The sequence below is a fragment of the Tiliqua scincoides genome, chromosome 4 (genome assembly GCF_035046505.1).
Source record: "Tiliqua scincoides isolate rTilSci1 chromosome 4, rTilSci1.hap2, whole genome shotgun sequence".
NCBI lineage: Eukaryota > Metazoa > Chordata > Lepidosauria > Squamata > Scincidae > Tiliqua > Tiliqua scincoides.
Window position 1 is genome coordinate 42,652,836 of NC_089824.1, and position 22,259 is coordinate 42,675,094.

Below are 22,259 nucleotides of genomic sequence, written 5' to 3' on the forward strand. Positions count from 1 at the left end.
AACCACATCCATATTCAGTCATTTAAATAGTTTGTAAGACAATAGCCATAAATTTCACCAATTTTCCATAAGAAGAAAACCATACACATTCATAAGATTCAAATTTAAGAGATGTTTACAATTCTACACACTCCTTCCAAAAGGACAATACCACACTACAAGCTAATTAGGTCTTACATTACCTTCTACCTCAGAATAGAATGGTCAGCTGAGAAGCTTATGCCCAGATTTCACTCACCCACATGTATCACAAGGCTATCTGGTCATTACCCTTCCTTGTCCTAAATATCACTCTCTATATCCCCATCTCTCTCCTACACTCTTCACCATGAAATCCTGCAGTTAGAGGCTCTATATATAGAGAACCTCTTATCTTCAGGAGATAATAGTATCAAATTAATGTGGTATTAATTCAGCAGCAGCAGCAGACAACAGAAATTATGAAAACTGCTATCTGAAGGAGATTATCAACATCCTACTTGAGCCCCTTACAATTCAAAGCTAAGTCACTTGAAATGTGGATTTTCACTAGACACACTGACCAAGGATGTATTCCAATTCTACCTGAAGACGTTCACAGCAATATTCACTGTATGCTGATATTTTACATTCATTAATACGCATATAAACTTTTGATTACATGTAAGAAACAATGTGCAACAAACTGTTACAGCTGACTACAATGAAACACAAATTCACCCATCTTATGTGGCAAAATAATGGACTGGACCACATACAAAAGACTGTGAAGTTGAATGACAATGATAGTGTTTACAAATTTCATTCATCCAACAATGCTGAAGTTATTTCAAGACTCAACAAATTAAGGTCACCATGGTGATTCAAAATTTCTTCCCAGAGCCTAGGAAATGTCTGCAAGGCTGCAGGTGAGGGGCAGCTGTTGCTGTTAAATCACAATGGTAGCCATCTCAGCAGTTGGATTACATTGCAGAAGCAGCAGCATCAAGAGCAACTGAGCTGCAGGAGGAGGTGTTACTGGAGGAAAGAGAAGGAGGAAAGAGATTTAGTTATGGAAGTAGCCATCTTCTGCTGGGGGGGTTGTCACATGAAGCACATAGGCCCTCTGTGTATACATGTGCTTCTGCCTCTCCTTGCCAAGAAGGAAAGAGGAAGGGGGAAAAAGAGCACACTTGACTCACAGTAAGTCTACTCAGAAGCAAGCCCACCAAGTTCAGTGTGACTTATTCCCAGGATGAAGGTTTAGTGTCATGCATTTTCATTTTTTAAAAATGTATACAACTTCCTTATTTTTTGATCAAAGCCTTTAGATCATTTTGCTGTCACCATATCTGCAAAGTTCTCCTACTACAACAGGTGTTGAAAATGTACTTTGTAAATGTAAATTCTAAGCTATTCACTGGTGGCAGAGGAGTTTGGTTTTGTTTATATTTTAATACTGACAAAAACAAATCTGAAAAATCTGGCCCTTAAATCTTTGAGCTGGCCCTTGGATCTTAAGCAAATTTGTTGAATCCTGAGTTATTTTTCTACACGATATAATAGACCAGGAATTTTTCAAGCCTTGATTTGGGGAAATACTTCGGTATAGAAGCAGCTGCTGATTTGGTAGCCCAGGAACACCTATAGTCTTAGTTACTGAAACAATTCTTCTGGATGCTGCAGGTTGATAGGTGCAAATTCATACAAAAAGCCAGTTGAACAGTACTGAAGACCAGCAGTTCCCAAAGTCCTGTTTGGACACTGACTTTACAATCGCAGCAGAGCCATCAGGGCACCCATTCCTGGGCCACTCCCCTTAAGGGGGAATGGCTCATTTCCTGTTCCCCTGGTGGGACCCATCAGCTGCCAGTGAACCAGCAGCTCTATCATGAACTACAACAGTCTGCAGCTTTTAAGGCTTGGAAACACTGACAAAGCTAAAGAACTGGATCACCAGCCACCAAATGCAAATATATCTACAGCTACCAATCAAGTCTATAAATTAAAGCCCAACCTCACAAGAATCATTTATATCTGCAAGCCTATTACAGGGAGATATAAGCAATCCACAGAAATATTCAATCAGGACCTTTTTATCAACAGTAAAATGACTGTGACTATGCAATGTTATAAGCCTCTCTTCATGAGCTGCATAACATATTACATTGGGTGCTGTTTTCCTAAAGTACTCTATAGCTACTTTGTGGCTCCTCTGCTAGCTAAGATTTAGTTTCTACAAATATTTTTCACTGTTTCTAACATTCATATTGAGTTCAAGCAACATATCATGACATTATCTCAGTCAAATAAACAAAAGAAAAACAGAAATCAACATTGAAAAATAGTATATATGCCATTTATATAATTCTAGCAAATTCTGCCTGTAACAGCAGCTTCACCACTGGCTCCCAAGAAAAAGATACTGGTTATGCCCACTACTCTTGTGGTGCCACCTGCTAGCAGAGCCAGATTTGATGATTACCTTACTACACAACAGTACACAGCTTAAATCAGAATGTAAACAATAATGATTATATTTATCAACTGTTACTAGAAATATTTGATTCCACAACTTGCAAGTACTTGCTATGCAGTCATCTACTAACAGATAATGTAAAGAAACTTCTACTGATTGGTTGGCAACCTTCAGTCTCGAAAGACTATGATACAAGCCTACAGCACCCGGTATTCCCAGGCGGTCTCCCATCCAAGTACTAACCAGGCCTGACCCTGCTTAGCTTCCAAGATCAGGCATGTGCAGGGTAACAGTTGCTACCTACTGATCACCTATGTACTTAAAGGGCATAGTGGCCTTTAGAAAGCTTCTGTCATACAGTGTCAGTTGGTGATCTTCCCAAGCAGGTAGGGTTAGGTATATTATAGATACATTTGAATCATCTGAAAAACAGATCTGGTAGTTTTCAGAATGTTGACTATTCAATCAATGGGAAATTTTATCTATCAGACCATTAGTAAGTAGGTACATTACACATGTGAATGACTGTAACATTTTGGAGACTGGTTTTAATCCTCTCATACATTCTACAATCCTCTTTCACCTGCCTGTCATCTCTCTAGACATAAGAACTGCTTTAGTAGATCAGACAAATGTATGTGCAAGCTGTTGCAATGCAATAGGAGATATAGCCACCACTATTGTTCCCTGCTTGTGAGTCTTCTAATGCATTTGGCTGACTGGCTATTGTATTATAGCATACATCTGATTATTGGAGGTTCACTATCTTTCAAAATGAAGGCTCCCATTTCACCACCCCAGGTAATAGCCATTGATAGACCAATCTTCTCTGAATTTGCCTAATCCTTCCTTAATGCCTTCTAAGCTCAGAGTCATCAGTGTATCTTGCAGTAGTGAGTTCTAACAAGAGCTACAGGAAAGTCTCAATTGTCCTGAACCAACCGCCAATCAGCTTCATAGAGCGATCCCAAGATCTAGCACTCTGGAGGGGGAAGAAAAACCTCACTCTATCCTGTCAACAGCTTAATTGTGCAAATCCTTATAAATTCATAGTCATATTTTCTAAATTAAAAGCACCAGGCTCTTCAGCCTCTCTTAGAAAGATTCTGAGCCACTGTTCCCTTTAAAATGTGCAGCTACACAGCCCAGCATCCCTGGACGTCTGGTGATGACATATGATGTCATTGCCATATGTTCAGAAATGCCACTGGGCTGCCATGCAGCAGCCAAATAGACCCATGCAATGATGCAAGCCCCTTAGAGGTCACGTTCTGAACCCCCAAAAAGATATTGATGTTTGGGAGAAAAATATAGGAGCATTAACAAGAGCTAAGGATAGGATCATCCATATGTTCAAGAAAGATCTACTGCAATTATGCCCTTACACATCAATATTTTTTCTCGCAGGTAATACATGTACTGTGTCATTACATAACATTAGAACATTGAACATAGACACAGAATTTGTTAGAAGGCAGTGCAATGGCTAATGTTCATGCTCTCACATAACATCTGGAAAACGTGATTCCCATTCAAACAGCATATGCAGGAGACTGTATATATCACTGGAGAAGTTCTTAAAGTCCCACACCTTTAAAAGGCACTCTGCATTAGCATACTCAACCACAATACATACAGATTGCTTCTCAACAACGCTTGTGTATCCTAACTGCTAATCCTGAGGAGACACAATGCAAATTCAGAATCAGTATCTGATGGTTCTAGAGTAGGGATGTCAAACATAAGGCCCGGAGGCCGGATGCAGCCTGCAAAAGCTTTTTATCTGGCCCTCAGACTCAGACCTCAGTGCTAAGCCGTGCTGAGGTGTTACGCTGAAAGGGCAGCCCACATAATAATTGGGCTATGGTATATCTTCAAATATGATCAAGATAGGTATATTTTCTCTTCTGTCATTTGCAGCTAATATTTTCCTAAGTGAGAAAAAAGTGTTTATTTGTGGTTATGACCTGTTTAATGACTTCTCTTTCTGCCTAATGACATCACTTCCAGCCCTCAGCAGGCATCATAAATGCTATTTGGCCTGCTGTATTAAACGAGTTTGACACCCGTGTTCTAGAGTGAAATAGGGTGAACAAACTAAAGTTTAGTCAAGATGGTGATACAAACAGTGAAGAATTTGACAGTCTATATGTGCATCCTGTTTTGGATGGTGTTCCATGACCCCGAAGCATCAGATTCATTATTTGGAGGTACTCCTGGATGTCCCACTAAGGATGGTAAGGCCAGGAGTGCCTTTTACTACCACATCTGGTATACCGGCTATGACCCTTCTTGGAGAGGTTATGCCTAGTCATATTCATACACATTCTCATCACTTTCAAGATTAATGCAATACATTTTATATAAAACTGCTGTTGGAAAACAATCCAGAACGTTCAACTAATCTAGAACACAAACACCAGAGTTTGGCTGTAGTCAGGAGATCAGATGCATTATAGCAATCTTGTTTCACCTTCACTGGTTACTTATTTCCAGCTCAGTTCAGAAGCTGGCTGCAACCTAAATGAGGCGGTCCTAATCATTTCAGAAACTGCCTTATCTTGTATGAACTTGGTCAAGTACATGATCCTATAATCAGTCTTTCTCCACATTCCCTTACCAGAGTGGGCCTTTTTCAAAGTGGCACCCAGACTATGGAATAGCCTTCTCAGAGGTACATCTAGTCCAGCCATTTTCAACCACTCTGCCGTGGTACACTGGTGTGCTGTGGATGGTATGCAGGTGTGCCACAGGAATTTGGAGGACCGTTCGTTAGTAGGGCCACTGGGGGATGTGAGCCCCTGCTGTCAGTGTGCCTTGTCAATTGTCAAAAAAACTGATGGTGTGCCTTGACAATTTTAGTGTCTTGTCAGTGTGCCATGAGATGAAAAAGGTTGAAAATCACTGATCTAGTCTAATCAAAGGTGAGCTTATTTTATGACATTGCAAAGCATTAGCAGGTTGAATCTGCACAGGAGTGAAAAGGTGGTTAAGGGAGAGCAGGACCTGCTCTTACCACATAGCAGGTTACTAAAGCAGACAGAATATGCTTTAGACCAGTAACATCTACGGTGATATTGTTCCATTCACTAGATCAGTCCATGAGCAAGGCTGTCTATAGGTTCTATTCAGTTTATGCAGAGTGAGCAGCCAGCTCCTATTAGGTTCCAAAGTGTTAAAAGGGTAGAGCAGGGGTGCTCAATAGGTGGATCGCGATCTACCGGTAGATCGCGAAGCAAAATGAGTAGATCGCGGAGCCCTGTCTCTCCAAACTGTTAATATGGCAGTTTCGTCTAGTGACTAGACGAAACTGACATATTTAGCTGACACTAAACTGAAACTGACACTTTAGCTGCTCTTCAGGCATGCAGCAACAAAACTGACGAAACTGACTTAGACTCCAGCAGGGGCTCCATACATTAAAGGGGGTGTCTGTCAGACGCTTCCTTCCCCCCTGGTAGATCTCCGGGCCTTGCTGGGTTTCAAAGTAGCTCTCGAGCCAAAAAAAGTGTGAGCACCCCTGGGGTAGAGAATCAGACAACTTGATGTTTTATAAACATCAAGAAATAATCAAATTAGTATCTTCAACCGGAAATGAAGCTAGGTCCATATTGTATATATCAGGTGGCTAGGTTTGCAGAAAGGTTTAGTAAGCGATTTTTTAAAAAAATGTGATCACTTGAGTAATACATTTAATAGAGAGGAATACTGCAAGACATGCACACCCACAATGCCATGCTGAGAAGGTATTGGCAAGTATTCATATCCAACTCTAAGCTGAGCAAGGAAAACTTGCTGTCTGAAGTTCTTGAAAGATAACAGCTTTGAGCTCCATTTGTTTATGCTGTTCTGGCTTTCTCACAGTTCAACACTGTGCCATCTGTATACACACAGGAAGAGGGTAAAAATGTCTAAATATCATGACTGACAGCAAGCTGGGTTACTATACTTGCAAGTGGGCTAACCAGTTCATTCTTTCATTCCAACATGCCCATAAACTCTACAAAACAATTGCAGACAGAAAACAAACAAAAGGAGCCATGAGCAAAAATTGCTGCATACAGAAATTGTTACAGAACAAATGTACACAGTACAATGCACAGGATAGGCGAGGTACACACAACTTGGGATCTTGATAATAGTGTACAGTTAAATGAACTGATGGGTCTGCTACAAACTAGACCAGTGTTTCTTAACGTTTGCCCCCTGCCATACCACCTCACATGGTCCACCTATTACAAGTACCACCAGAAGTAACTGGCAAGTAGTGGTGTAGCTAAGGTGGTGCAGGGTGTAGCAGTTGCACCGGGCAATAAGCTTTACCGGAGGAAACAAACTGAGCTTGACACTAGTGGTCAAAATTGTGAAAACCTTGGTATGTAAGAATAATTCCATCATGTTATGTATCATTGAAAAGATAATTAAATGCAGAATGCAATGAAACAAACTGTACTGGAATATCTGCATTCTATCAAATGTTATGGCCAATTAAACAGAAAATGAAAACACAACTGCCTTATGGAGCAAAAAACGGATGTGCTTAACTCAAAACTGACCTATGAGATTGAATGTTCTGAGAGCCAATGAGACATTTTTATGATACAGCATGGAACCATGCCTGCCAAGCTGAGCCTCCTACTGCTGCTTGTCACATTGCATTACTGGTCTCACTGCCAAGCGGCAGGAGTCTGGGGGTCCCACATGTACCACTAATGATACGAGTACCACTGGTTGAGAAACACTGAATTAGATCAATGCATTGTAGATTCATTACAGACAATGCAATTGTTTGTTTTCCCATGGGCAGAACCAGCCTTATACTTAAGATCAAAAAACGTGCTAGCCTTCAAACATTTTGACTAGTCTACCTGTGGACAGAAGAATATTGCAAACCAAATAAATTAAGGTTGAGATATTCTAGCCATGTGTGTATAGAAGACATTGCTAATGAGGTCTTATGCAAACTAAATCTCACAGGATTTGCTTTAATGAGAAAACTCTGCTCTGGTGGTTATGAAGATCCTGAGTGTCTTTTCTTCCCTCACCAAAGAGTGACCACAATTCGGACAAAGAGAAGCAACTTCCAAGTGGTTGAAGTGTTGGCACTTTTTTAATATCAGGACTACAATCCTATGCACATTTACCTGGGAGTAAGTCCCACCAAACAGATTAGAGCCTTACTTCTGAATAAACATGCAGAGGATCGCATTGTAAGACTTATGTAAAAACTGTACTAGTAGTAGATTTTCTATGGGGTACAAGTTTACTGCTGAGTAGATTCCTAGCTGTGTGGAATCACAACTCCTCCAGCATACATGAACTGAAGGCCCCATAATGTTTCTCAGTTGAGATTTCCATCAGTAAATCTTGACCACAGTTGGATCATTATCTGGCTGTTACCTTCCACCAAAATAACAAGGGCCAGATGCAAATCTGAATTTGGTTTCAATCTAGTTTCACTATCTAGCTTAATACCCAACTTGGTTAGCCTTGGTATAGAAACAGCCAGTATCTTCAATTACTAAATCAGTTATTGTTTGGGTGCAGATGACCCACCTGAAGTTCAATCCAGACAAAGACAGGCAAGAACCATAATAATGGAAGCTCTGATCTTGGATTCTGTGGTCCACTAGTTTACGATGGAGAATAACTCCGGCCCATACCAGGAAATTACCAAATTCAAACAAACTGCTCACCATTCAGATGAAGGACCAAGTGTGCAATCTAGTGGTGCTTATGAAATCTCAGCTAGCAAACATGGCCAGAAGAGCTTTGGCTGATACCAGGTATGGCTGTTCCAAAAAAGGAATATTATGTACAAGATGCATGGGAATATCCCATTCAGATATTCAAGGTCTTGGCTGCTCATTATATTTTGTACCTACCATTATTTGTTGTGAGTTAACCTTCACAAGTTTCAGTGTAATAATGTTCTTTGGCCAGCTTACATAATTCTACCACCCCTGCAAATTGTTTATCCACTCATTCTACTCTCTTTCTCTCTACCCCATCCTATCCACTGGGATTTTTCAGAAGCCAAAGGCAGAACTGTAGTACCATTCCAACTTCATCTGCAGGATTTTAAAGCCAGGATGGTCTTTACTTGCTCCTCTTCCAGCCCAGGTAACAAGTGCTACAGCAGTAACATGACTCTGCATGCTGTTTATCTTGAGAACTGATTTAATTATAGTCCTCTAGAGCAACTTTACACAGTACATAAGAAATAAAAGGCTACCCAGCTGATTCTTCTAAAGAGCAAAACTCCATTTTTAAATCTTGGCTTTGAATTTAGAATGGCATCATTCGTAAGCATCAGGTCAGTCAGTTAATCCAGGTGTACCCCCATATCTGTGGATTCAGTATCCATGGTTCCAATTATCAGTGTTTTAAAAATTCCCCCGTCGTGCAAATCATTTACCAGCTTGTGACTGCAGCCTTCCTGTGGCTGTTCCTAGGTCTCACTGGCTCCTTGCTAACTGCAAAATGAAAGCAAGAAATACAGGAAGCAAGGTAGGGGGCTGAAAAGAACACAGTGTTAAGCTCTTTGAACTCTATGGTAAGTATTCTTTTCAGCCTCTGTGCCTCGCTTCCTGTGTTTCCCACTTCCATTTTGCAGTTAGCAAAGGGTCAGGGAAGACTAAGGAACAGCCACATGAAGTAGGCAGTGACAAGCAGATAAATGATTTGTACAATGGGGGGGGGGGCTTGTGAGATGGGGGAATTTTTGAAACATTTTTTATAAGGTACCCTTTTATCCACGGTTTCCATATTTGCAGGGAGGGCCATATCCCCAGTGGATACAGGGAACACACACCTGTATTTAATACTATATAAAATAAGAACCACCTTTTATATCATCCACTTCTGTTTCTTTTCTACTCTGGTTCCCGTACATGTTTCTGTACATACATAAAAATGTTCTACATGCTGTGCAAAATGTACATGCCAAACTGTGTGAGAACCAGCTCCCAAGATATGTTGCAGTACAAGTGGAGCCACGTATCCACAGATCCTGGGGGCCATGCCCCTTCCTAGGCCCATTACTATACCTTTGTTTTATGCATAAACGTTTCCAGTGCAAATGTGTTTTGTTTAACAATCTTCCTTATCTGAAGAGCTGAACGTGCAGGCAAATAGCCTGCATACTACAGAGGAACTCCTGCTTCTTGTTAGTTGCCCTCTAGCATGCAGGCCACTTACCTTCACGTTTGGCTCTTCAGTTACAGAAGACCATTATCTTCCTTAGTTATATAAACCAAACTTTATATTTTTCAACTTGCAATAATTAGGTTATTCAAAAGAAGTCTAAGTTGATAGGTCATGTGAGTTTTAGTCAGTCAAATCTGCTTATGAATCAATCAGTTCTGAAAAACACACAAACACTTTCTGTTGCAAAAGATGCAGGTAGCACATATTGCATCCAGCACCATCTTAGCAGACCATTTCCTTCTGTGTGAAAAACAGGTAAACAGAGGTCTCTAAGATGGCACCCACTAGCCATGTAAGTACTTGTTTAAATAAAAACTTTAAAAAGTTCAATCAATCACCTTACAGTTGATCAAAATGTCAATTTAAAAAATGTTGCAAAACATGTAAGGAAAGTCACAACTCCCAAACCACCAGCAGGTCCTGAGCTGAATGCTGGTAAGTTCTAAAACTGACAAGGAAAACATATTGAGCCCTACAGAAGGTGAAAATGAGCTGCATGTGTGCATTTACTCTTGAGTAGGCAACCTTGCCTCCATCCATTTTAAAGGGTAGGCAGAGAGGAACACAATGCCACCAGAATAGTCCCAATCAAATCAATGCAGACCCCCAAGAAACACTCAAGAAGGGAGACCTCCTCTCAAAGTTGACAAGGAAAAATATATTGAGTCCTATGGAAAGGGGAACTGAGCTGCATGTGCATGTTTACTCATGAGTAGGCAAACATGCCTTAGCTTTTCTCGAAGACCAAGCAAAGGGGAACACAAAGCCACTGGAATGATCCTGATCCGATAAACACAAACATTCCAAAAGGTGGTTGTGCCCCCCCATAGTAAAAACAATAAAAACAGAGGCCTGAAAGGCTAGTAAAGTGAAACTCTTTTTTTTTTTTTAAGTCTCAAAGCTAGGTGGGTCCCAGTAGTGTGTCATTTTAGAGTTACAGTTAGCTCTAACAGTTGAGTTTTTAAAAGAAAACTTTCCTGGGAAAATGTGAAGCCCAAGTTATCGAAAAGCAAAAACTTTTTGATACCTTGCAGTAGTGACTGCTCTGCAGCAGCTGTGCAAAGGCAAAATGAAAGAGAATTATTGAATCTACAATGTATACTCCCTACAATAAGGTTGGAACAAGAGATGTATTTTTATATTACAACTTTCTAGGAAGTACATAAGGCTTCATACTAGCAAGTACATTTCTTTCACTTTTATTCTCAGTTAACTGACATGGGGTACTTTCCCCAAGTTACTTTACTAGGTCTGGTATCACAAACCAATCTATTATCCTAATGAAGCTGTTCCCCACTCTATCTCCTTTTTCCTTTCTGGGTTGTTGGTTAAGACTTTCTCCCCCATCATACCACAGACACTTTTTACCAGAGTTGATGGCTACTGTTTGTCTAAGGTTAGGTCGAGTATTTCTGCTACCCCCTTTATTTGCTGTCCTCCCACTCTCATTCCCTAGCCCAAGTCTTCCTAATATCTATACTCCCTTCTTCTGCCTACACGCATTTCTCTTATTGGACAGAGAGGCACTCTTTGATGTGCTGGCTATTTTAAAGACAGCATGGAAAGAACTGTCCCTATTCATTCAAGCCAGTGGGGCATTGATGCAAACATCATGCAAGGTCCATGCTGCCAAAAATGGATAAGCAAGCTAGCTATTCCCCTGCTCCATGATGTCTGAGAACCAGGCAGATGTCACCCGTAAGACTGTACTTGTAGCTGCAAGTGGTAGCATGGAACTCTTGTTCATATGGTAGGCAAACAAAAACTGGGGAGTGAGCAAGCATCAGCCTTACTTCACTGCCACAGTTATGAGTTAAGGAAGGCAGAACAAAGGAGCACTTGCATCCTCTGCTGCTATCTGCTCCTAATCACAAGCTACCCTACTGAGTCCTGGTTGGCTTACTGGGTGATGGTAAACAGCTGCAGCAACAGACTGTCCTTTTTCTTTTCTCAGGACTGTTTTGCAATAACTAGACACTCCCATCCCTGTCAGTCCATCAAGGGCAGGTCATCTGTAAAATGGTGCTAGAGAAAGAAGAGGACGGTCCACTGCTGCCAGTGCTACCCAGAAAAGCAGGCCACAGCCCAACAGGAAGGACTACCAGAAGGCAGTGGAGAGTTATGTGACATCAGTGAAGCCACCCAGCAGAGTGTCCTTCCCACTGTCCATTTGTTGGTATTTTTCCTCCTGTTTCTCTCTTTTTGTTTAAAGATGATGAGCTCCATTAAAACAGTACCCTATTCCTTTTGCTATTAAACCACTTTAATGATTATGGGTGCAATCCTAACACACTTTGCAGCACTGACATAAAGGCAATGCAACTGCAAGGTAAGGGAACAAACATTGCCTTACCTTGAGGAGGCCTCCATGACTCCCCCCCCCAACTGCAGGATGCAGCACATGCTCCACTGGCATAGTTATGCCAGTGCTGGAAAGTTGGTTAGGATTGCACGCTTTGCTGATAAGTAGAATATAAAAATTCCAAACAGTGATTTCCTCCTCTAAGTTTTTAAGTTTGGCACAAAACTACCAAAGGGGTGTCAACCAATCACCACCAGGAAGAAGTGTGGATTCACCCTTGCCTATGATACTCTACATCAGGGGTGACAAACATAGGGTTCCCAGAAGTAATTTCTTGGGCCCCTATTATAACTGGCTGTGCCTGTCAGTGTAGAAAACACTGAGCTAGAGGAATCAATGGTCTCTCAATAGGAAGCAGCATCCAGTGTTCTCATATAAATCTAATTTACTGCATTTGTTATATCTAGGCTGCAATCCTAACCACACTTTCCTGAGAGTAAGCCCCACTGAACAAAATAGGACTTACTTCTGAGTAGACCTGGCTAGGATTGTGCCCCTAGTGTCAGAAGATTAAACTATATGGAAGATACAACTAAATAAGAGGAAACCTGAGTACAAACAATTCAGCATGCTTTTAGCCTAACATGGGACCCAGAGGAATTTTATCAAGAATGTGACCCACCTTGGAGGCAACCTACCTGCATGAGTAAAAAGCAGGCAATCAGTTTTTATTATGAATTTATTACCAAAAAATATTGTGGCATTTACATATTCATTATTTTTGGATACTACAAATCATGACTACTTTTATAAATACTTATTCTTATACCTTTTTAATATATTTATCTCATTACCAACCATTTGTTACAGTCCTCAGTTTCTGTCACATACCACCAAAACTGCAAGCACAGCAAAAGTTGCATGCCAGTTCCACACAAGGCACTATCAGGGGTAGCCAAACTGCAAGCTTGGGAGCCACATGCGGCTCTGACATATAATGTGCAACTTGCAGAAATACGTTGGCTGAGCTCCTTTTTGCACAATTAATATAAAAGGTAAATAAGTTTTCAAGCTTTATAATTATGTACCAAGTATAAACTCAAAGAAACCACTAGGTTAAAATAAAAGTTTAATGTTCATGAAGAGTAAATACAGGAATGTAAATGCTTCCTAAATATTGCGGCTCTCAAACATATAAAGATTATCATATGTGGCTCTTACGTTAAGCAAATTTAGCCACCCCTGCACTACATACAGTTTCCCAAATGGCACACCTCAACGTATGAGCTGTCATATCACATACACAGCCACCTGCTACAAGTCCACTGACTCACATACAGAAGTCTACTTTCATATGCAACAATCATCTCTGGATCAGGGCATACGTGCTCTAGGAAAGTTTAAATACCATTCAAATGCACCAGTTAGTATAAATTTAGATTATACTATATTTCACTATATTTCATATAGTGGGCGAAATAGCATTTGCGGTGTCTGTTGAGGACCAGAAATGATGTCATTAAGCAGGAAGTGACATCATTAAGCGGATGCTGACCAGAAATAAGCACTTTGTTCTCACACAGAAGCTCATTAGCTTTAAATGACAGAAGAGAAAAGGAGCAAATCTTGTTCATAATTTCAAGATGTAAGAGCGCCCAATTTTCATGCTTTGTTGTTGGCAACCTTCAGTCTTGAAAGACTATGGTATCATGCTCTGAATGGTGGTTCTGGCACAGCATCTAGTGTGGCTGAAAAGGCCGATCCGGGAGTGACGCTCCCTTCCACACTGGGAGCAAGTATAGTGTGTCCCTGGTCTGTCTCCCCAGCTATGGGCCTTCCTTCTTTGCCTCTTTGCCTCAGTCTGCTGGTAAAGTGTCTCTTCAAACATGCTGCACAGCCTGCCTCCAAGCAGAACGCTCAGAGGCCATGCTAGAAGAACATTTTCATGCTAGAAGAGCCCAATTAGGGGCTGAAAAAACTGTTTCCAGGGGCCACAACTGGCCTGTGGGTCTTATGTTTGACACCCTGGTGTAATACATCCAAATAGAGTTCCAGATATAGTGGGCCCTCTGTATCCAAGAGGGTTTGGTTCCAGAACCCCACATGGCTACCAACTGGATAACCCCACTTTGGATGTTCAAGTCCACAGATGTCATGACAAAATGATGTAAACATACATAAATTGCATAAATTTGCACAAAGTGCATGCATTGCCTGAACTTGTTTAAGTTGCTTAAAACATTGGTAAATTGCTTAAACTTGTGTAAATGGGCAGACATGAGGCAAGTGCTTGAAATCGCAGGGTGCAAGACAAACAAAGTCGCAACAGGGTATGTGCATTTTTAAAAAATACATTTTCAGTCCTTGGTTGATTAAATCCATGGATGTGGAACCTATGGATATGGTCGGCCTAGTTCTGTACTAGTTCTCCAGGATTCCCTACACCCACAGCACAAGTTGCACTGGAGTATCTTACAAAGCCTCATTGACATTCTGAGGAACATTCATATCAAAACAAGTATAGTAAAACTTGTATAGTAAACAATTTTGACCAAACTACTTGACTTGCTCTACTTTTGTACTTGATTTTGCCATATGCATTAGTAGAATCTTAAGCATTTAAAATGGTGGAACTGAGATAGTACTCCCACATAAAGAATGCTGATATTGTGCCTTGGGAACATTGATCTTTTTATCATTATGAACAATCTTCTAACATTTAGAAGTTTCAGGATGACAAATCAGTAAGAGAGAGTTCCTCACAGCTCCCATACAGCTTGCAGACCAGTTCAGGCCCAACAACACATTTTGATCTGCCTGCAGAGCCTCGTGGCATTCTAATTATGTATATACACCTCACTCCTTCCTCCTCTTCCCCTATCCCTGACCTGCACCACACATCTGTCCCTTGCTGGAAGAAGTAACTGCTAGGCTGGATAGCTCTTCCCAAGACCTCAGCTGAGAGACAGAGACAGCAAGTACCCCTGCAGCTGAGAAAATTCTCAATGGCAGAGTACAAAGTGTATGCTTTGTGTACTGTATGTATATTTTTTATGCAGCTCACCCTAAGAGCACCCCAGTCTAAAACTACAATTGCATGCGCCTTAACTTGGGAAAAATGCTCACTTAATGGAATTAACTGAACTGAGTAACCATGCATAGGATTACAGTACTACTCTTAGGGCCTAATCCTATCCAACTTTTCAGGGAGGGCCTAATCCTATCCAAATTATTTCAGGCCAATGCAGCCCTGAAATAAGGGAACAAACATTCCTTTACCTTGAGGAGGCCTCCATGACTGCCCCACCACCACAAGATGCAGCATTCACCCCACTGGCACAGCTGCATCAGCAGTTAAAAGTTGAATAGGTTTCAGCACTTAACGTCAGTACAACAGTCCTACCCCAAAAACTAATTTTTTGAAGAAAAAGTGAAACAGGATAAAGTCATTCATTTTGTGCACTCCAGCCAGTACTTACAATTTTTAAAAAATTGACTTTGAACTTATTTATTGAGTATTATGTGACTTTTGCAAAACATGTCACACAAACAGCATTAGTAGGTCAAGTTTTCAGTGAAAATCTACAAAGGAGTATCAATGGAAAGTATTATTGTTACACAATAGAAAAACAAGAAATTTGTTTTTTTTTAAAAAACTACTGCAATCTGCTCTTGAATTCTATCTACAATGGTGTTAAGTCATTGCACTCAGCAGATCATCATGTAAACTATAACAATTCAGATTTTCTGCATGAAATCAAATTACTTTAACACTGAAACATTTGAGTTTAGACAAATGGCTAAGAAAATGACTCATTCTTGTAAAGCAGAGAAGCATTCAAGGCTGGATTTTCTAGCTGTAGCAAGACTTGTTCCAGGAAAGTAGCTTCTAATCACAGGAAAACAACCCATACTTAGACAGTCTATGAAAAAGTATCTGTTAAGATTATAGACGCCAAAACTGAATTCAATGGACCATATTCCTAAATAAGCTGTTTAGGATCTTTCCTAAACAAGAGTCTTTCTTCCTAGAACCATAGGGAAAGGAATTTAAGCAAATGTTGTGATTTTTGTTTTTTAAGTTACGTCCCTTGGCGAACATTAGCCAAACTTCTTCCACACTCACACTGTACCCCTTACATTCAGCTTCATGGCAAAGTTAGAGACAGGGAACACCCACAGCAGCCTACAAGACTCTGTTAAATGCCAAATGCTGCTTGCAGGTTGCTCAATACCCATTCATGATACAACATACAGCTTTTTAAAGGGTCTGAAGCTTTAATACAGTTAACTTTTACATGTTTTCTCAAGCTTAAACTGACAGAATAAAAAATTGACAATACTGAAAGTGAGACTAATCAGCTTGTGTATACTTAGAACCATCCTTAAGAGTTTATATCTAGATCTTTGGAATTTATTCTTAGTTACGCAATACTTAATTTAGAAATTTGATCTGCAGAAATTAGTTATTCATTAAAGCATAAGTGCCACTCCCTACACAATCAATGAGTTGAGAAGGGAGTGTTTTGGTTCTACTCTGCAGCATATCATGAAACAGAGAGCTTCATTCAAGCATCAGAATCTTTGTCTGCAGCTTGCAAAGACAAGAGATGAAAAAGGAGTGTTAGATATGAGATAGGATAAGTGGTCATAATAAGCTGATACAAATGCCTTTTCTATATAAAAAGTAAACATGCACCTAAAAATGTACACTCCTAAGCACGCACACTAGAAAATATTTAATTCAGTAATCCTGACCAACAAGTAGATATACTTAGGTTCAGAATGCAGGTCTGATTTAAGTATGATTTTACTAGCATACACCCATTTAAGGCCGTTACAAAGTATCAAAACTGCAAAGTGCAATATAACCATTCTCTTTTTTAAAAAACATCAGTGACTCTGGCCTTCTCTACAAGTGGAAAGCAGGACTCATTCCCATGGACCCTATATCAACATCACTATATTCTATTTCTAAAAAATGCTCTCAAAATAGCGTTAAAGGCAGTTTTCATAATAAGTTTTTCTTCCCACAAGAGCCATATTAGGATTTCTCAGGTCCAGGGGTCACATATTTTGGCTAACATTAGTAGCTAACTAATATTTGATGAATCCTGCTGCTTCCCTGATGGAGTACAGTTTTGTTTGCAATGCCATTGGAGCTTCAGATGAGCTCAAAGTAGTTCCAAGGCCAAATGTGTCATAGGAGCAAGCCTCACATCTTTCTCTTCAACTCTGAGATGGGAAGGTAGGCTCATCCCTGCCACATGGGAAAAAAGCAAGATATCTCACTAAGGGACCTATACTATCCAACTTTCCAATGCCAACGCAGCCAAGGTAAGGGAACAAAGATTTCCTTATTTCTTTACCACAAGACCTCTGTGAATACTTGTAACACTGAGAATATTTGTTGACATTACTGAAGTATGTGCTCACACAGATCAGGATGGCCAATCTGGCATCCACTATGATTTGACCAAATTAGACTCAAGTCCAGTATACTTTAACACAGTTTCATCTGTAAAGAATGTAAAATGTTTTACAGATAAGAGATAAAGGTTATATGTTAAACTGTGTATGCAATACTTCAACTAAGCCCAAGTACAATAACTGTGAAGCTCTTACTACAGAGTGGTACCTGTAATGCTCTTACTGGTAACCTGACCACCAAACAGTTATGCATTCTTAAGCACATACATGGGATGCACCTAAATGCTCCCAGGTACATATGTAAAGATGCACATCCTTAATCTTTTATATGCTTGCTGCACAAATGCTTGGTGTACCTGCAGTAAATGTAGATTAATTGTAACATGTGAGCCATTACGAAAAAGATTTGAATCCAAGTTTCCACATCTAAAGGGCACTGCACCAACTACAGATCATGAAGTAAAGCTGAAGCTCTTCTATTTAAAGAGCCCACTGCAGAACACACTGTTCTGGTGTCCATTATTTTTCCCTCCACCCAAAATGTCATCACCAAAATCACCTGAAGGCCACTTCCAACATTTTCTACACCACAGTAATTAGTAGGAGGGAAAACACACACACACAAAACTACTTCCAGGAGACCATGCACTTCTGATGGCTTTTGTAGCAATGAAAATATGTGCTTGACAACCACCATTCTCTCCCCTACAAATGGACAGGTAGATTTCCATCTCTATGAGATTATGCCAAGCGCTTAACAGGCGCTTTGAGCTTCTGTAAGGTCCAGCACAAATACGGTGGTAAAGCTTCCCACATCTCCTCAGATCCAATTAAAAAGGATAGGCAGGGGCTTTCTCAATATTGCCCTCACTTGAGAGATGCCCAGAAAGTCTTGTGCTTTCCTGAGTCACTCAGTGCAGCACCAGGAAGTTCCCAACCATCTCCATAGCATACACACTCACCACTGGCAATTAAATTTGTGGAACCTTGACTGTATCACATGTGGTGGGTGAGTGGGTGTGTGTCTGTTTTAAACTACCAGTACATGTATATGCAAGTTACAATTTGTCACAGCTTCCCAATGCTTGTTCATAAGCAAGACTCTCAAGCAATCACTACACATCATTTTCCTGATTTCCCCATCCCTGCCATACAGACACACTTTGCATGGAGGAAATAATATTTTAAGGAGCCGTAGCAACTTAGCCGAAAGAACTGCAATGTGAAATAGTTATTTTTATAGTGTTTTTTTCTTCAAAAGAACTAAAAGTAGATTGTGACTCCTATTGTATATTTCTTTCTTTGTGGATCATACTTGGAAAGTGTAATATATTACACTTTCCAAGCCACAACATCACATATAGTCAAAGCTAGAATTCTTGACACCCTACTTTGATAAAATGGTGATCAGTATCCCAGATCAGCGCCTTTGATGTTCACAAATACATCATGAAACTGTAAAGACTGCTGCAACTGACTACTTAAAATCTTTGAAAAACATTTCTAATATATAATTAAATTACAGAAGGAAAATTAAGATTATTAATGTGTCTTGTAGTTTAGAAGCAGCTATTCCATCTCTATATAATGCAATTTCAAAATAGTTCAATATTATATGTTTAAGATTTCAAGAATTAAAAATGAGTCAACATACTTCTGGACAATCATATTTTAGAAGCAATAAAAACAGAAGCTTAAACTAAATGGTTCAAAAATGTAGTGTTTAGATATCTTTCAGCAAAGGAAGGAGTTTTAGAGATTCTTTTGAGCTCTACACTGACTTAAAGTACATTGTATGAAACAAGACTCATTTTATAAGAACTTCTGTCAATTTCAAAGACATCGTTTTTGTGTTTAAGTAGTTTGGTAAGGATATCAACTATACTTCAGTAATTGTTCAATAATTATGATCAAGAGTAATTTGTTTCTACACACAAGGACATGAATGACAGTAAGTCACCTGTTTCAAACTTCTGACTTGGATTTCCCATGTACAGTACAGCACGCACATCACAACACTTCTACAATTTTTCACAATTGTCTGAACAAGGAAGTTATAATTAGAACAAGATTAGTGGGGAAAGCTAACCCTTCCAAGCTCTATCAGTAAGTTACCTGGATACTGTTTATCCCTTTTAGAATAAAATATTTTGTTGGAGACTTCCAAAGGGCACTCAGGATGGAAGTTGCTCTCTGCAACACTATACAATGCAAGGTAGAATTATCAAATGTACTCTAAGCATCCAGCTACATTTAGCTTTCAGCCTTTTTATTATCACTGTCAATGAATGGGGCCCCAGTCAAATTAAGCTGCCATTTTAGGTTAAAGACTGAAGAGCCTCTGTTGTGCAACAGCAAGACAAAAACACTCCATGCAACAGACGCAGAATTTTAACTAGAAAATGTATGACACTCAGTTTCTATAAAATTGGTTAGCAATTGTGCTTTCTAACAAAAAAGTACGCAATACTCACACATTACCGCAAACTAACTGGATTTATAATTGGTATAAATCGGCTAGCCATGCTGCTAGGATCATAGTCACTATGATTCTTGCCGCTGTTAGAATGGATGATCTGTGAGAAAACAAAAAAAATATTTTTGTTCAACTTTTTATATATTTTCTGTATTTATGCAAGACATACAATCTCATTTCCTCCAGGAGAAAGTCTGAGCCTTCGCACTGAAGAAAATAAAATTCAAGATTTATTTCCAAAGAAAAAAACAACTTATTGCATGGCAATTTTAGTGGTCATCCAAATAAAATCCATGACTACCCAGTGGTTGGAGAAGCTCATTGTAAATGTATCTTTTTTTTTAAAAAAAACTAGACCTACTTGGAAAGCACTTTCAGTACCACACTGAAAAAAACAAAAGCAAAGTAGAAAGAGTTGCCAGGTGCATTCAACAATCTCTCAAAATTCAAAAGAATTCTGAAACTACCCTTGCTCTGCTACTTTTCTTTTGTCCATTGTCTGTTTAAGAACTACTTTAAAGCAAGGCGTGAGCAGTGTCCAAAAGTCATCTTGAGAAACTCATCCGATTTACTGCCCTCCTGAGCAGCAAATCCCCTGAGCTTCGTGCCCCCACCCAGGAACTGCCCCATCGTCAGCCTGAGGGGGTGCATCACAGAGCGGAAGGGTGTCCCCTTATGTAACGCTATCAGGGGAGAAAACGAATGCAATCTAATGATGGCTGCTCCTTCTCACCAGCAACCTCCCCCCCCCCCCAACATCCACCTCTCCAGGGTCCGCTTCCCACTTTCACCAGCAGCACCGCCTTCAGCACCCACCTAGACAGAGCCCAGAGGAAGAGCAGAGCAAAGCCTGGCCAGCCCCATTTCCCTCTGTGAATCCAGCCTCAACACGCAGCACTCCCTGACCGCCTGGCCTCAAACCACCTTTTCCGCTCACCCTCAAAATGGCCTTGATTTCGGGAAGGGAGGGGGAGCTGCGGCCACTAGGGAGCCCTTCGCAGCGACCCGCTCCCGGGCAGGGAAGAGGAGAAGCGCGCAGGCGAAATCAGGGAGGGGGAGGCGGCAGGGGAAGCAGACTCGGTCCGCAGGGTTCAGCCTCTATTATGCTGCTGCCGCCACTTCAGCTCGCTCAGGGAGCGTCTCTCTTCCCTCCCCGACCCCGCTTTCTTCCCGGGCTGTTGGGAGGCAGTCGGGAGCCCCCCACCACACACACCCCCTGCCCGTGCGACTCCCACCGCCAGCCTCTCCGGCGAGGAGACAAATAACCCCGGCACAACCTCGTGTCTCTCTCCCCCCTTCCCCACCACCTCCATTTCCTTGGGGTCTCTCTTTCTCCCCCGCACCGCCTTAGGGTCTCTCTCCCCCCACCCCCACCGGGTCTCTCTTTCTCTCCCCCCTTCACAACCACCTCCTCCATTTCCTTGGGGTCTCTCTCCCCCCCACCCCTTTAGGGTCTGTGCCTCTCTCCCCCCCCCAGGGTCTCTCGGCTCTCCCCCCTCCACCTCCACCGGCTCCATGTGGGTCGGCCAGGAGCAACCCCCACCCCCAGCGGGGTCAGGCGAGCAGGAGGCGGGGGCGGCCCCGCACTTTGTTAGCGCTTGTTGTGCTGCCAGGGCCGGGAGCGCTCGGCGTGGCCGGAGCAGGGCGGAGGGGAGAGGCTCCCGGAGCCGCGCTCAGCCTCCCGTCCCGGCGCCCCATGCCCGGCGCCGCTTCCTCCTCCTCCCCCCGCGAAGACTTTCGCCCAACTTTCCTCTCGTTTGAATCCCCCTCCAAACTTGCGCTGAAGGAGAGAAGCGGCAAGGAGGCGACGCAGGAGAGGAGCAGCCGCCGGACTCGCTCCGGCTCCGGGAGGGTCGCCTGCCCCCTCCCCCCGCCCCCACTCACCCCCGCCATCCTCGAGGGGGACGCACAAGGACGGGGAAGCCCCGGGGCCGGGCAGGGGCTCCACACACCCCGGACTCGCGTCTTCCCCGCCCCCCGCGGACCTGCCGGGGCCGGGCCGACCGGACAGCCAGCGCGCAGCAGCTCCGCGCCCGGCGCGCCACTGCCCTCTAGGCTGCCGCCTGCGAGGCGCGGGTCACTCACCGGTCAGGACCGGCGCCCTCCGGTGCGGGGAGCCGAGAAGCCTCTCCCGCAGACACACAGGGGCACGCACCGGCGGTGGGCTCCGGAGCGGCGCGGAATCCCTGGCCGGGCCGGCGAGAAGGGTCCGGTGCGGTCTCCGCCGGTCCGCTCCGCTCCTTTGTGTGGAATTCCACTCGATTCAAGTTTAATCCGATAGTTCCCGAGCGCTCCGAAGCCGAGCCACACACCAGCAGCCAGGCGGCTGCCGCGGCTGCTGCTGCTACCGCCCCCTGCCTGCCCGCCCGCCACGAGGCGCGTCCCCGGCGCCGCCACCACGCCAC

The 22,259-nt window shown here is 42.1% G+C and overlaps 1 protein-coding gene across 2 annotated transcripts in view; it reads right to left on the reverse strand.

Moving 5' to 3' along the window:
• CHD7 (chromodomain helicase DNA binding protein 7) overlaps positions 1 to 22,018 on the reverse strand; it is a 203,079-nt gene extending 181,061 nt beyond the window's left edge. The window contains exons 1-2 of one of the 2 annotated variants that reach the window (XM_066625985.1): positions 21,940 to 22,018; positions 19,855 to 19,954 (exon numbers count right to left, since the gene is read on the reverse strand). The gene's annotated coding sequence lies outside the window, so the exon portion shown is untranslated. Of the gene's footprint in view, positions 1 to 19,852; positions 19,955 to 21,939 lie in introns of both variants that reach the window. The other variant, XM_066625986.1, reaches the window with a different exon arrangement.
• Between the last annotated feature and the right edge of the window lie 241 nt (positions 22,019 to 22,259).